Consider the following 13,350-nt stretch of genomic DNA (forward strand, 5'->3'; position numbering starts at 1 on the left):
TTACACAATAAGTTTAAACAAAATCTTTTGAGCTGTATTCTGTTGACGAAAAATGAGAACACTCGATAGAAAAATGTTAGTAAGAAAAAGTTTAGAGAATGCTCCAATTTATCTTGTTAATTTGTCAATTCAATTCTTTGTACTGAAAACGAAAATTTCAGTCAGGATTTCTGTGGACCAAAAATTTAAACACTCGGCGATAGAAATTAAAAACTAAGTTAGATTGTTTGGAAAATCTTCTATATTTGCTTCTCGGATACAAAAACAAACTATTTGAAAGAATTCAGTATAAATTTCCAAAAAAAAAGCAATCCCAGGATTTGTCTCTAAGTGTCGACTATTTTAAATTCATTTAAGATAAAAAGCAAAACGTCACCACCATCCATAGCTAGTATTTCATTATCATTTAAAGTTATGCGCATTTTTGATAATAGTCAATTATGCAAAGTCACATCCTGAATGAATTCCTTCAACAAACTTCATCTCGCTATCCTTTCCAAGAATTTTCGACTTCCTATAAATTAACTAAATAAATCACTCTATTCATACATTAAATTTTGTATTAAAATAGCTTCTAGATATAAATCTCCACTATGAAAGTTCAACTCTAAACTTAGGAACTATAGCTATATAAATATTTTCCTGTGAGTTTCCGGTTGCCATATTGGATATCAAACATAAAATCCCCTTTTGGCTGACATTTCCCAGTGGGATGTTTTAAATTTCACATTAAAGTTGACAGCGAAATCCGAGAGTAGTCAGAATGGTACACGAGTATAGTATCTAGTACTGTATAAGGTGGGAGGAATTAAACCAGCATGCACATGTTTTTAGTCCAGGATGTTATGAGTGGGTGGGTTGAGTTGATGGCAAGTTCGTTTCGTTATCCAATAGCACATATTTTAAATTCCTTAAATTTGTATTTCGATAAAGTGTTGTTATCGATTTTCGCATTCAGCACGTTTTGTGTGTTCTTCTACAAACCACCCACGGACACACACTCACATTAAGCACAAAAAAGGAAAAGTTATTTATAAAACTGCACGCATAAATCGTTAATGCGTGGCGTGTATTCGAGGACGCGTTATATAGACGTCAGTTTTCATTTTCTATGTGGTCCCCTTAAGTTCAACGGTTTGGGTTAAGTTACGCCACTTATTTGCAAAATTTTACGCCCGAGCTAAAATCATCATCATAATGATGATGGTGTATTGAGAAGAGAAGTGGTGGCGCTTGTGTAAATCACAGAAATTAAAATGCCATTAAACGTGGCGAGGCGAAGAGGCGAGGGTGAAGCTAACGCGTTTTGCTTTTGCTAAAAGGTTCAAGTTCAAACTCCAAGTAAAAAGGAATCTACATTCTACACTACATCACTTTGGAAAGTGAGAAAAATTTAATTATGTATTTACTTTATGGCTTTACAAACGTAATTTAGCGGCTTACTTGAGAGCAGGTTGATCCTTGATGGCGGTGGCGGTTTTGTATACTTTTTTTTTTGTTCCTTAGCTTTGTTTTGTGGCTTGTCAGGGTAACAAAAGACTCTTTTGTGGGCTATTTGTTGGATTATTTTATCGTTTTATTTTAGGGTCTTGTTTTTTTGGAAAGATGTAATCTTTAGGAATTAAGGTTTTTCTATAGATGAAAAATTGGATTATTTGCTTAAGCTTATTAAGTCAATTATAATGGTTACAAATGTGTGGGTAGTAAGTTGATGTTTAAAATTTTTGTGTGTGGGATATATATTTTTTAAGTGCTTTTTTTTGATGGAGAATAATAAATTTATGTAAGAAATTTGTGCAGGAACTTTTGTTTCCGATGAATCCTTACAAAAATATACAATTTTCTACTCGTAATAGTTCTTTGAATTTTCAGTTTTTTTTTTTTTTTTGTTGTTTCATTGAAAATGTAGTTATTGTAATATATTTTCCCTTTGAGTTATTTGTTCTACTATTTTATTCATTTTGCAGTTTTGAAACAAAAAGTTATTCTTGGAATATGTTTTTCTTGGAATAGAAAAAATGCAAGCATTTGCATTTTCCGTGTGCGTATAAAATGTTGCATACATTGAGTTTTTGAACTTTTTATAGTTTATGTGCATTTACAAGGTTTACTACCTATATAGTTTAGTTTCAAAGAAAGTGGGTGTGATGCCATATAATATAATATAAGAGGAATCTTTTTAAAAAGGTGGGAAAACTAAAAAAACAACATCATCATTTAAAGGTTTCGTGCTCACATTATTAGGAAAAGAATATAATTCTAAACTTTTTAAAGAAACTGCGACTGGATCATCTCGTTTCAGTGGAAATATTACATTTCAGAGTGTGTAAGTTTTGAATTGGCCTTCAGTGAAAATTACCTTTTTTGATAATTGTTGATTCAATAATCAAATTTGTGACTCCACTAAAAATAATAGTTCGACATTTCTTGTTTTTGATTAAAAATTCACATTTTTTGCAAATCAAATTCACCCTCTTTGCAATTATATTCCTTTCGGTTAGAAATCGCTGTTTTCACAAAGAAAATTAGCTGTTGAAAAAAATCACATCCTTCTTCAGTTCGAAATCAAGACGGAAAAAAATGTAAATACTGAAATAATGAATCAGTTAATTGATTGACTGATACAACTCGGTGCAAAAGAAATGTTCTTAGAAAATTTCTTGAAAATTTCTCAAAGAACAATTATTTTAAGTTGTTTGTTATGGGTGTTTTAGTACAGGTTCTAAATATTCGTATTTTCTTAAAAAATTAATTTTATTGATTTTTTAATTTATACGACAGATGAAACAACAATGGCAAAAAATATTTGCGTAAGACTATTTGAAATAGATTTCGGGTTGAAATAAAGGATTTTTTTGATATACCAAAGAAACTTACTAAAAGGACTATAATCCTTTGTTAGTTTGTAACATTATTATGAAAGGGTCACTGTGGTGTATACGTAACATTTTCATTCAAAAAGTGTGCTTACAATTTCCTATAATTCATTTAATATTTACAAGTAAATAATTTTTGAATTCATTTCAAAAGAAGAATTAATTAAATACTTTGAGCTTTTTTTTACTCCAAATCCGATGTGTTTCATTGTTCATCATTCTATTCAAAATACTGCAAATGTGGACTCTTAGTCTAGGAAACATTATAACCACTCAACAACAAAATTTGACACAAAATATGACTCACAAATTGTGTTTCATTAAAAAAATAAATTTAATTTTCAAATTAGTCACACAAACTGACTAATGCAAAAACATAAATTAAAAGAAGACTTCTTAAAAATAATAAATTTTAAATTAATAGCAAAGATAAATTCGAGTGACAGTAAATGCATACGAATGACATTTTTGACATTTTGTATTTAATTTTGTCAACCTTGGCCACCCCCAACATGATAATAATATAATTTTATCATAAAACATTTAGTAAAAAAAAAAAAATAAATAAAAAAACAGAAACAAAAACTTGCTCTACCTTAAAAAAACACAGACAAATTTCTATCTTAGGTTAATATCATTCAGACAAATGTTCTACCTCTTTTTTTTTTTTTAATAAAATTCACTTCAAAGGCAAAAATAGAAAAAACAAGACAATATTTATATACAAAAGTTATCTCATGCGGATTGTGGATATGTTCTCAACTAAATGTTTCATGCATTCTTTAACAGAAGGCAAAAGTAAAAACAAAAATATAAAAATAAAAATAAATAAATAAGGAAAAAACAAAAAACCATCAAGAACAATATATTTTGTTGAGTGCGGTACAAACATTAAGGCAAAAAAAAAGATACTCAGATACATCAGTGTTTTTTTAAGCAGAACGAACGAAAAACAGGAAGAAAAAAATAAAAAAAAAAAGTAAAAACAAAATTCCATTCCCCTGCAACAAACACGTAAACATTGAACACGTAAGAACACAATTTACCTATGTGGGTTAGTAGGAATATCTTTAATTTTTGTATCTCGTTTTGTTTTGTTTTTTTTTTTTTTTTGTATCTTCCTGAATTTCAAGGTTAAATGGAGAAAAGGTGCAGGAGATATGGAAGAGTGAAATGAAGGTGGTAGTAAAGTGCTTCTCAAATCCGTTGATTTATAACAACACCAAAGGAACTTAAGTGAAAGTGCGAACCAAAGGGATGTGGGTGACAATGACGATAGAGTGGAAGGATTTTTTATGTGCGAATGTTTCTGTTTTTTGTTAGATATTTTTTGTTGATAGTAAAAAATCGACTTGCTGTAAGGGTAAGTGATGATTTTCTTGCAAGCAAATCGAGAGATTTTGAACCAAATATAACAAGTTTCACAGGAGTATTTGTTTAATGTAGACTTAAGACGAATATTTGAATATTATTTGAGAGTAAAAATACATGTGAATTATCGTCAAACTTCTTGAGAGCTGGGTAACTTTGTATAACAGTCAATTCATAGGAAGCTTGACTGTCGCCAGTTTTTTACATCTCATATGTACAGACACCCTTAGAACTTAAAGTCTACCTTTTTTCTATAAGTCTTGAAGATAAAATCCTACAGAAAATGCTGTTATTTACTGGTCACTATGGCGTATACGTAACATTTCTATTCAGAAATATACATTTTTTTTCAACTGTTAATGTTTTATTTTATTTTATTTTTTTTGTTTTTAGAATGATGACTTTACCAAATAAAGGTTTCAATTGAATTTGGAGACGGTATATTGTACAGATTTTGAGTTTAATTATCCTTTTTAAATTTTTTTTATTTGGAATTTTAAATCTTCTTCGTCCAGGATTTTTCTTTTTTCTTACTGTTTTTTCCTATTTCCAGATTTTGGTATTTTTTGAAATTTGTAATTTCGAAACTAAAAGCTTTTTTATTTTTGCCGGCTATTGGAGATTTTTTTTGGAGGTTTTGTTTATATTTTTTGTTTTCTCAGTTTTGGGGATTTTAATTTTTGATTTGGAAATTAGAGGTATTTTTACTAATATATTTTTTAAGTAATCAGTTTTTGGCAAAAAGGTTTCCCAAATTAGTTTGTTCTTTAGATTTTCCAGTCTCAAGTTTGGGCTTTTGTAATTTTGAGTCCTCAGGATTTTATATTTGGTGGCCTGTTTATGGTTTTCCGCTTTGCGTTTTAATTCTTATTCTATGGTTTTTTGTGTTAAATTTGTGTGTTTTTTTTAGATATTTCCAAATTTTATTCTCTTATACATAAATGTTGTTTTTTGTGTTGTTTTTCAAGTCCGACCGTGAATTCGATTTGGAGTTTTTCGATTTTTGTGGTTTCAAGTTTTTGAGCATTCTTGAGATGATTTTTCAGATAGTTTAGTCCTCTACATTTGGATTTCGGATGAAAGAATTTTAATTTTTTACTTGCGATATAGGTACTATAGGGCAAATTTAGGATTCGTAAAAAAAATCGAACTTGAGATAACAATTTTACATGACATTACGATGATGGAGAATGCCAAAAAAGTGGGTCCGGCAATTCTGTCTGTCTGTCTGTCTGTCTGTCTGTCTGTCTGTGTGTCTGTCTCTATCTGGAGCTGCAGCCTAAACGAGTGAAGTGATTTTCTTCAAACTTGGTAGTTAGCAGTTTTTGGTGATTCCCTAGAGGGCAAATTGAAATTTTTTTTTATGACCAAAACTAACGGTACCTGCCATATAACGGAAATAGAAAAGTTAATTTTTTTCAAAAACGGCTCTAACGATTTTGATTAAAATTTTTGTGTTTAGTACTACACATAAGAGCCAACTTTTTAAATAAAAAAAATATTTTTTGTACCGTTATTAACGGTACCTGTCATAGAACGGTTTTTTTCGTTTCTGAATATCTCGTATAACATTAACCCGATTTAAATGAAAATTTTTATACAAAAGTGTGTAAGTAAAGATAATATTAAAATTTTAGAAAATTTTCAAAAAACGCATTTTTGGATTTTTTAAAAATATTTCAAAATTTTTTTTTGAAAAATCAATTTTTTGAAAACGGATCAATGAAAAATTTTGAAATTTAGTTTTTATGTGTAAATTAATTATTTCTTCAAAATGGCATACCAACTTTTTTTTGAAAAATGTTAAAAAATTTTATATATAAAAATTTATTTTTTTAAAAAAAAGCTACAATTTTCGAAAATTTTTTTCTTAAAATACCTTTTTATACAAGAAATAAAATGGCATATTTGTTTTTTTTTTCAAGATAATTTAAAACGGAGTTTAATTAATTATAAAAACAGATTTAATTTGTTTATACTACTTATGAAATTTCTTCATAATATCAAATTTTAAATTTCTTGAATAAATAGCTTTAACATTATAGTTACTTTAAGCATAAGAGCAAGTACGTGCGACCCCAGTCGTGCAATTTATTTATTCTGTTTTAAAGTTTTTTTCGATTTTCGACTTTTAAAAATATTTGTTTCCACAAACTTGATAGGTTTATCAGTTTTGGAATTTTCAATAAAAAAATATATGTTTTCTGAACTCGTTCATTCGATTTTTTATGGTTTCCTGATTTTTTTTTTTTTTATCTGGATTTTTTCACTTTAAGGTTTTCGAAATTGATGAAAGTTATAGTTTATTAGACACTTACTTTTCAAAATTCAAGATTTTTGAGGTTTCCGATTTAAAATATTTAAATTTTTTTCAAAAACTTTAAGCTCTTAATTATACGACCAATTGGTGCATAAGATTTTTATTTTTTTATAGAACATTTTTACTTTTAAGACAATTCAAGTCCCTCTCACACAAAAAATGGTTACAAGTTACAGGAATTTATTCAAAATTATACTTAAGTTACATAATTTGTTGGAATTTTTTTATTCGACTTTTTTCTTATTTTTTTTTACATCAAGTTCATTAATAAACAGAACGCGATTCAGTTACTCGTTCATTTTTGTGTCAACATTATGCTTTGCGCGTGACACCACAGCATAACTAAGTCTAGTAGAACTGTTTTTTTTCTTTTTTTGCTAAAAGAGAAAAATGACATAGGCATAGATACACGTACCGAAAGCACGAAGGATGTTACGTTTGTTGTGTTAAGTGTGGTTATACTTCATATTCAAGGAATGGATGGAGGGATATATATGTTCTTGTAACACAAGTGGAAACGATTTTTTTTCTTTTTCCTTGTTTTTTTTTTATTCTGAGAAACATAAAATTTTATGAACGTGTAGTTACATTTGTGTGTATGTTGGTGTGTAAAGTGTTTTGAGAATTGTCCTTGTCAAACGATGATGGGTTAGATATTGAACTAATAAAACCTCTCGTGAAGCTGGATGTACTCGTATGTAGGTTAGGTAAAGGTAAATGTTTCTTTTTTTTTCCCCTTATGACTTGGTTTTATCTCTGTTCTCAGTTAAATATAAGTTTTCTGTTTCAATACTGTAACTGTATCTCTACATCCTGTTCACATACTTTATATATCAGAGTATGTATATGATGAATGGAAGAAAAACACTCAACTGTAGATTTTATCGTGTGCCCTTTTGAGATGGTTCAAGATGATTTATGACTTGTTCAAATGTGAATGTGAAGGCTTCTTTGCTGGAAGATTACATTTCTTCAAGAACTTATTGATTTTTGGTTTCAAATGAAAGGTTTATAACCTAAACTTGTGTTTCGATTAGTATTATGGCGAATTGTGGGAAAAATTTTGATGAAACGTTTTCACCCTTTTTGGGAGTTTGAGCCAATTTGAAAACAAACAAATTGGCATTCAAAGAAACTGAATGGAAAAATTATTTTGAAAAACACTAAAAACAAGACCACTGTAGCTGTTTCTGTATGCCTGCACAAGACATAGACTTATATGCCCATTTAAAAATAACTGGCAGTGGTCTAACTGTCATCTGTCAATTTATTTATTAATTTTAATTTTTTAAAAGGACCAACATCAAAAATATTTATTTTCCTATAAATTTATAAATTAATAATTTAAATTGACTTATTTAATTACACACAACATATAATTTCAATTTATTTTAATTCAACAGATTCTATTGCAATTGTAAATTACATCTCTTTTGTAAGTTAAAACGAAAAGACTATTTTAAATTTACACTTACAATAAAATAAAACATTCAATTACATGTAATGCAATGTTTTATATTTGATTTGTTATAATCAATAATGCGAATGTTTTTTTATTTTTTATTTGATCATTTACGAAATTAAAAAAAATTGCATATTTGTGTGTGCATTGGTGATTTATTTTCCATTTAATTTATTATAATAATAACAGTTTCCACTTCATTAAGATAATTGTAGGCCATATATAAAGAGAAATTTAAAATTCATATATTCTATATAAAAAGAAAAACAAAAAAAAAAAAACTGGAATAATAAATTGATTCATTTCCATTTAAATGACCTACATCAATGTGTTTTTTTTTATCACATAAAATTAAACTTTGTGCATGTTAATTTTGACGTAGTTTTTTTTTTTATTTTTATTATTGATTGTAAATGATGACGAAAAAAGAGATTACATGATTTAATGAAATATTTGTGTGAGTTTTTTTTTTGTTGATGAAATGAATTAAAAAAAACAAACAAAAATAAATAAATGAACAAACGAATGAAATGTAAAATGCAAGATATTATAGCCCTGAATGTTCTGTAATCTGATTGGTGTCATAAAACATTTTTTTTTTATCATTCATCACAACTTATAGAAAAAAGTTTAAAAACTCAGGAAACATCTTATAAGGAAAACTTATGTTATTTAGGAAAACCCAACTTCCAACGACAAAAAATCTAGAAAACCCCGACAAAAGAGGTTTCCGCAAACCCAAAAACTTCAAAATTATGTAGAGCTAAAATGTGGATAGTTTCACAAAAAACCAAAATTACGATATCCTCAAAACCCATAAATCAAAAACAAGATCCGAAAATTTTTAAATCCTAAAATCTAAAAAACCCAAATTTATAAGAAAAAATCAAAATCTCGAAATCCAAAAAAGTTCAAAATCCTGAAAACTGTTTTTGCAAAAGCAAACATTCGAGGAGTAGAGTAAATCCTAGAAATAAAAATCTAGAGAACCCAAAAAAACCTAAAATCGCAAAACTGCGAAATTGGAAAAATTCAAAATTTGGACAAACTAAAATTACGAAATCTCCAAAACCCTAAACTCCTGTAAACCCTTTTTGCAAAAGCCAACATAAGAGAATAGTAAATCCTTAAAACAGAAAATCTAAAAAGCCCTAACCTACAATCGAAAAAACCGCGAAAACCAATGCTACTGGAATAAACATATATAAAATGATCACAAACTTCAAAAAATGTTAAAATCCGGATAATGTAAAAACTCAAAATTCCAAAATAAAAAGAATTTTAATTCGAGCTTAAATTTTTAATTCTACATTCTGAAGAAAAAAAACTCGAGGTTGGAAATCCATCAGTTTCATGAAATTTAAATATCGAAAAACACAAATTTCGAAAAACCAGAAGTTTTTTAAAAAATACCGAAAATCTCTTTGAAACCTAACAAATCCTTTAAAGTAAATAGTAAAGTAATAAGAACTACAAAGCCCAAAATAATATTAAAAAAAAAACTAATTGAAGTATTTATCAAATTTGGAACACTCCAAAACCCCAAAAGCCTTAAGACAAGAACGCCCCAAAACGACTAGCAACAGAAAACTATGAACTAAAAAAAAAAACAAAAAATCTTTATGTGAAGAAGCTTTAAATTTCGAAAAAATTATTTCGAAAACAAATTGAATTAAGTTTTTTATTTTTTTTTTTTAAGTTTTGCGTCATTTCAATACTCGATTCAACAATAAATGAACAAGACCCATTAACTATTGTTAACGCCTCATACACAAAAATACCTCTTTAAGAAATTTAAAAACCTTAAGCTAAAAGAGCTAAAAGCTAGTTAGTACAAATGCACCTAACACTCCTTACGCCCTCCCTATTAACAGATGTTTAATCTCTTTTACTATCCCCCAGTCTAACTTCCTGGTTGCCTACTGTGAGAAAAAGAGAACTAAAAGAAAAACTTCGAACCGGATCCAAATGGAGAATGGCTAACTTTCTGCAACAATGAAGATAGCACTTCAATTTATTCCCCCATTTTTTTGCCCATTCACCTAATGGAAATTGAATTTTCTTGATTTTATTTAATGACGTTTGACTTTTAGGAATTCCCCCTACTTACTCTTTTGTGTAGTTATCCCATCATAAGTGTATAAGAATTTTAAAGAGAACAAAAAAACATAAGGCGTCACAGCTGTTCCACACATTATTTTATCATAGACCGTATTTAGCGTATGTGTGTGTGGAGGTAAACGGAAGAAAAACGATAGAACATCATTATCTTTGAAAGCAAGGCGGAAGCATTGACAAACTGTGCACACCCACAAGAGTGTTCTGTGTTCTCGACACACTACTCGACTCGTGAGCCACCTCCAAAGCAAGAAGGAGCTCCTTTCAACACACACTCGCTATAAACATTCATAATTTAAGTCCTCCTGTGTTGTACCTACGAGAGACCTACCTACTCCATTGTTTTAAAGTTTATCTGCGTTTCCACCTTTTTCGTGTTATATAGCAGCTCTCTTGTGGACACCTAGATTTGCTAGATTGAGAAGAACAGCAAAATTCTTGTGTGTTTCGTTTCGTGTCAATATGGAAGGAACCCAAAACAGATTGGTTCGACATTAAAATTTAACACTTTTGTCCCCCAGAAGACGGAAGGAATATATTTTTGTAGGCAGAACGAACAGAACGAATCTACTACAACGTGACCTGGTCATGTTAGAGGGTCTACAGGGGCACCAAATGCCAAAATGGTGGTGGTATGTTGAACTAAATTTACTTTTCCATCGACCGAAAAATGACGTTGAATCACGATGATGCCAAATCTCCTCTTTTTGGAAAACATTAAATCCAGTAGAGTAGAATTGCCTATGGCTATGATTACGGTTGTTGTTATTCCCTGGTGCTAAATCTTATCCATCTTGTTTAACCTGAATGACTGACATTCATCGTGTCTTGTTTTGTTGAATGTAGGGACTAGGGACATCAATGGCGATGTGAAGTGCAATAATTTGATTTCACTCCGTCCAAAATGATCAACCATCATATAAATCAAACATACCTCTATTCTATCGAGATAGAAAGAGGATGATTTGTTTGTATGTAAATATGACTCTGTCTCATGTGTGTGGTGTAGACATAGAGTGTTTCTCTGTCAGTCAGTAGCTATAAAGTTGAGTGTGATGAATGATTTCAGTAAAGTTTCTCATAGATAAACGGTGGTGATATATGAATGCATTTTGTCTTGAGAGTGAGGAAAGGAGTCTTTTGAGGCTATAAATAGGTACAAATATAAATCTTGAAATGTAAAGTAGAATCACGTAGGAGTGGCACGTGAAGAGATGTCAATAAATGCTTATTTACTTTTTAGAAAATCTCTTTCACAGACTTTTAGAGTGATTTGTCTAACAGTTTATTGGTGTTTTATTTTTTTTTGCATTGAATGTCTTACAAGGAATTTGTCACTTAAATGTTTATTTATATGTCAAGAAAACAACTTTTTGATGCAAAACAAATATTTTTAAGAAGATTCGTGAAAAGTTTTTTGAAGAAGCCTTAAAATTGAAGCGTTTAAAGAAGTTTATTGGCGCCCAACATCAGTCCCTCTTATTCTAATAAAACATGAAAAGAATTAAACCGGTAAGATGGCTTAAAAAAAATTGTTTTAAAAAGTGTGTGGAATGGTAGTCATATTCGTAAGCAAATTTGGAAGTTTTACAATATAAAATAACTTTAAAAATGTTCAAAGAATAAATAAAAGTGGTCCAATTTGCCTTCCTTGTGGAACTCCACATAAAACCTCAACTTGCTTAAATATACTTGAAGAAAGGACTCTATTAGCTTTTTTTGAAACCATAAAAAGACGAGGTCGATTTGAGTGACTGAATGTATGCAGGTCTTATTAAATTTGTCATTGCTTTTAAGCAGAACAAAATAAATCGCCACTTAAGACCTGCAAAAAGGATCATCAAAAACGGATCTACTTTAACATCAACACGTTTAGTATTTTTTAGCTACTCACATTAAATTTGCATCCAATCAAAAATGTTCCGATAAATGCGTCCTGCAAAGAAAAAAAAAACAAAAATATAAATCTGTCAGCTTTTCATGTCTAAAATGTTATAAAGATAAACACACAGAAAAAAGATAATATCAAAATTAATGACTAAATTAACAACATAAATTAGAACACACATTAAGTTAAGTCAACAATAAATTTAAAGATCTCTTTTTCCTCTGCACTTTAATCTCTTCAACAACAAATTAGTCTCCTCTATACGCAATTCACTTCGATCTACTTGGGAACGCTAAAAAATCAAACAGATCCGCGCTCTATAAAAATGTACAAGTATAAAGAGTATGAAGCCAGCTAATCTTTATTAGGGAATGGGAAAATGTATAGAAGTACTTTAAAAAGCCGGTCGGGTCGGAAACTTAATGGATACTTTGACGGGCATCAAACATAAAACTTAATTTATACAAATTGACAATGTGCACTATATAAGCAATAAATAAATCTCCTTGTGTGTGTCAGATCTTCAGCAGCAACCAAAACGACAGCGACATCTCAGCCATCAGCCATCAAGACGATGATGACGACGGACGCACGCACGACTTATGTATAAGCTGCAAGTTCTGACAGCCCAAAGAGACAGAAATATACAGTTCGCGCGCGATTCACGAGATCAATTCGCGACTCACGAGCGACCGACAACGAGCTAGCGTTATGTGTGTGCGCGTGCAGTTAAATCAATTATGCTTGCAACATGCTCATGCGGTGTCAGTGATCCTTCTGTCAATCATTGCGCTTCCAGCTGCATTTTTTTTTGTGCGGTACTGCTGCGGCGCATCCAAACGAAACAGAGGTTTGATGTTATGTAATGCAACTGGAAGCATACTTGACATGCTTCCAGATTATGCGACATGCGCGCGGACACAGATAAAGATGTTCGCCTATTTTTATTGAATTAATCGAATGTGCGAATGTTCTTGGATCGTCTGTCGTCCGTCGTTGTGGTCCGTCAACGTGCCCTAGAGACTTATAGGGACCAAGTATTTGAAAGGAGTGTCTGCGCCTATTAAATTGGAGAAACTTCTATGATTAATCTAAAAAACATTCTGTGAATAGATTGTCAATGAAAGGAGTGAGAGCAGCGCGGTTTTGGTCGCTTAGAATGGGACAATGTGACGATTATTTCGCTCTGGGAATTACATTTGCACTTCTGAACTCCTCCAACGACATAGGATGGAGTTTTTTATGTCTGATGCATGGGTTAATGAAAGCATTTCTCAGTGTGACGACGTTGTTCGCGTAACACAGTAACCCCAAG

At 30.2% G+C, this 13,350-nt stretch overlaps 1 protein-coding gene across 2 annotated transcripts in view; it reads right to left on the reverse strand.

Moving 5' to 3' along the window:
- LOC129912778 (trichohyalin) overlaps nucleotides 1-13,350 on the reverse strand; it is a 117,145-nt gene that overhangs the window by 26,321 nt on the left and 77,474 nt on the right. For both annotated transcript variants that reach the window (XM_055991190.1, XM_055991189.1), the window contains exon 2: nucleotides 12,042-12,083. The gene's annotated coding sequence lies outside the window, so the exon portion shown is untranslated. The remainder of the gene's footprint in view (nucleotides 1-12,041; nucleotides 12,084-13,350) is intronic.

The sequence above is a fragment of the Episyrphus balteatus genome, chromosome 2 (assembly GCF_945859705.1).
Source record: "Episyrphus balteatus chromosome 2, idEpiBalt1.1, whole genome shotgun sequence".
NCBI classification, from domain to species: Eukaryota; Metazoa; Arthropoda; class Insecta; order Diptera; family Syrphidae; genus Episyrphus; species Episyrphus balteatus.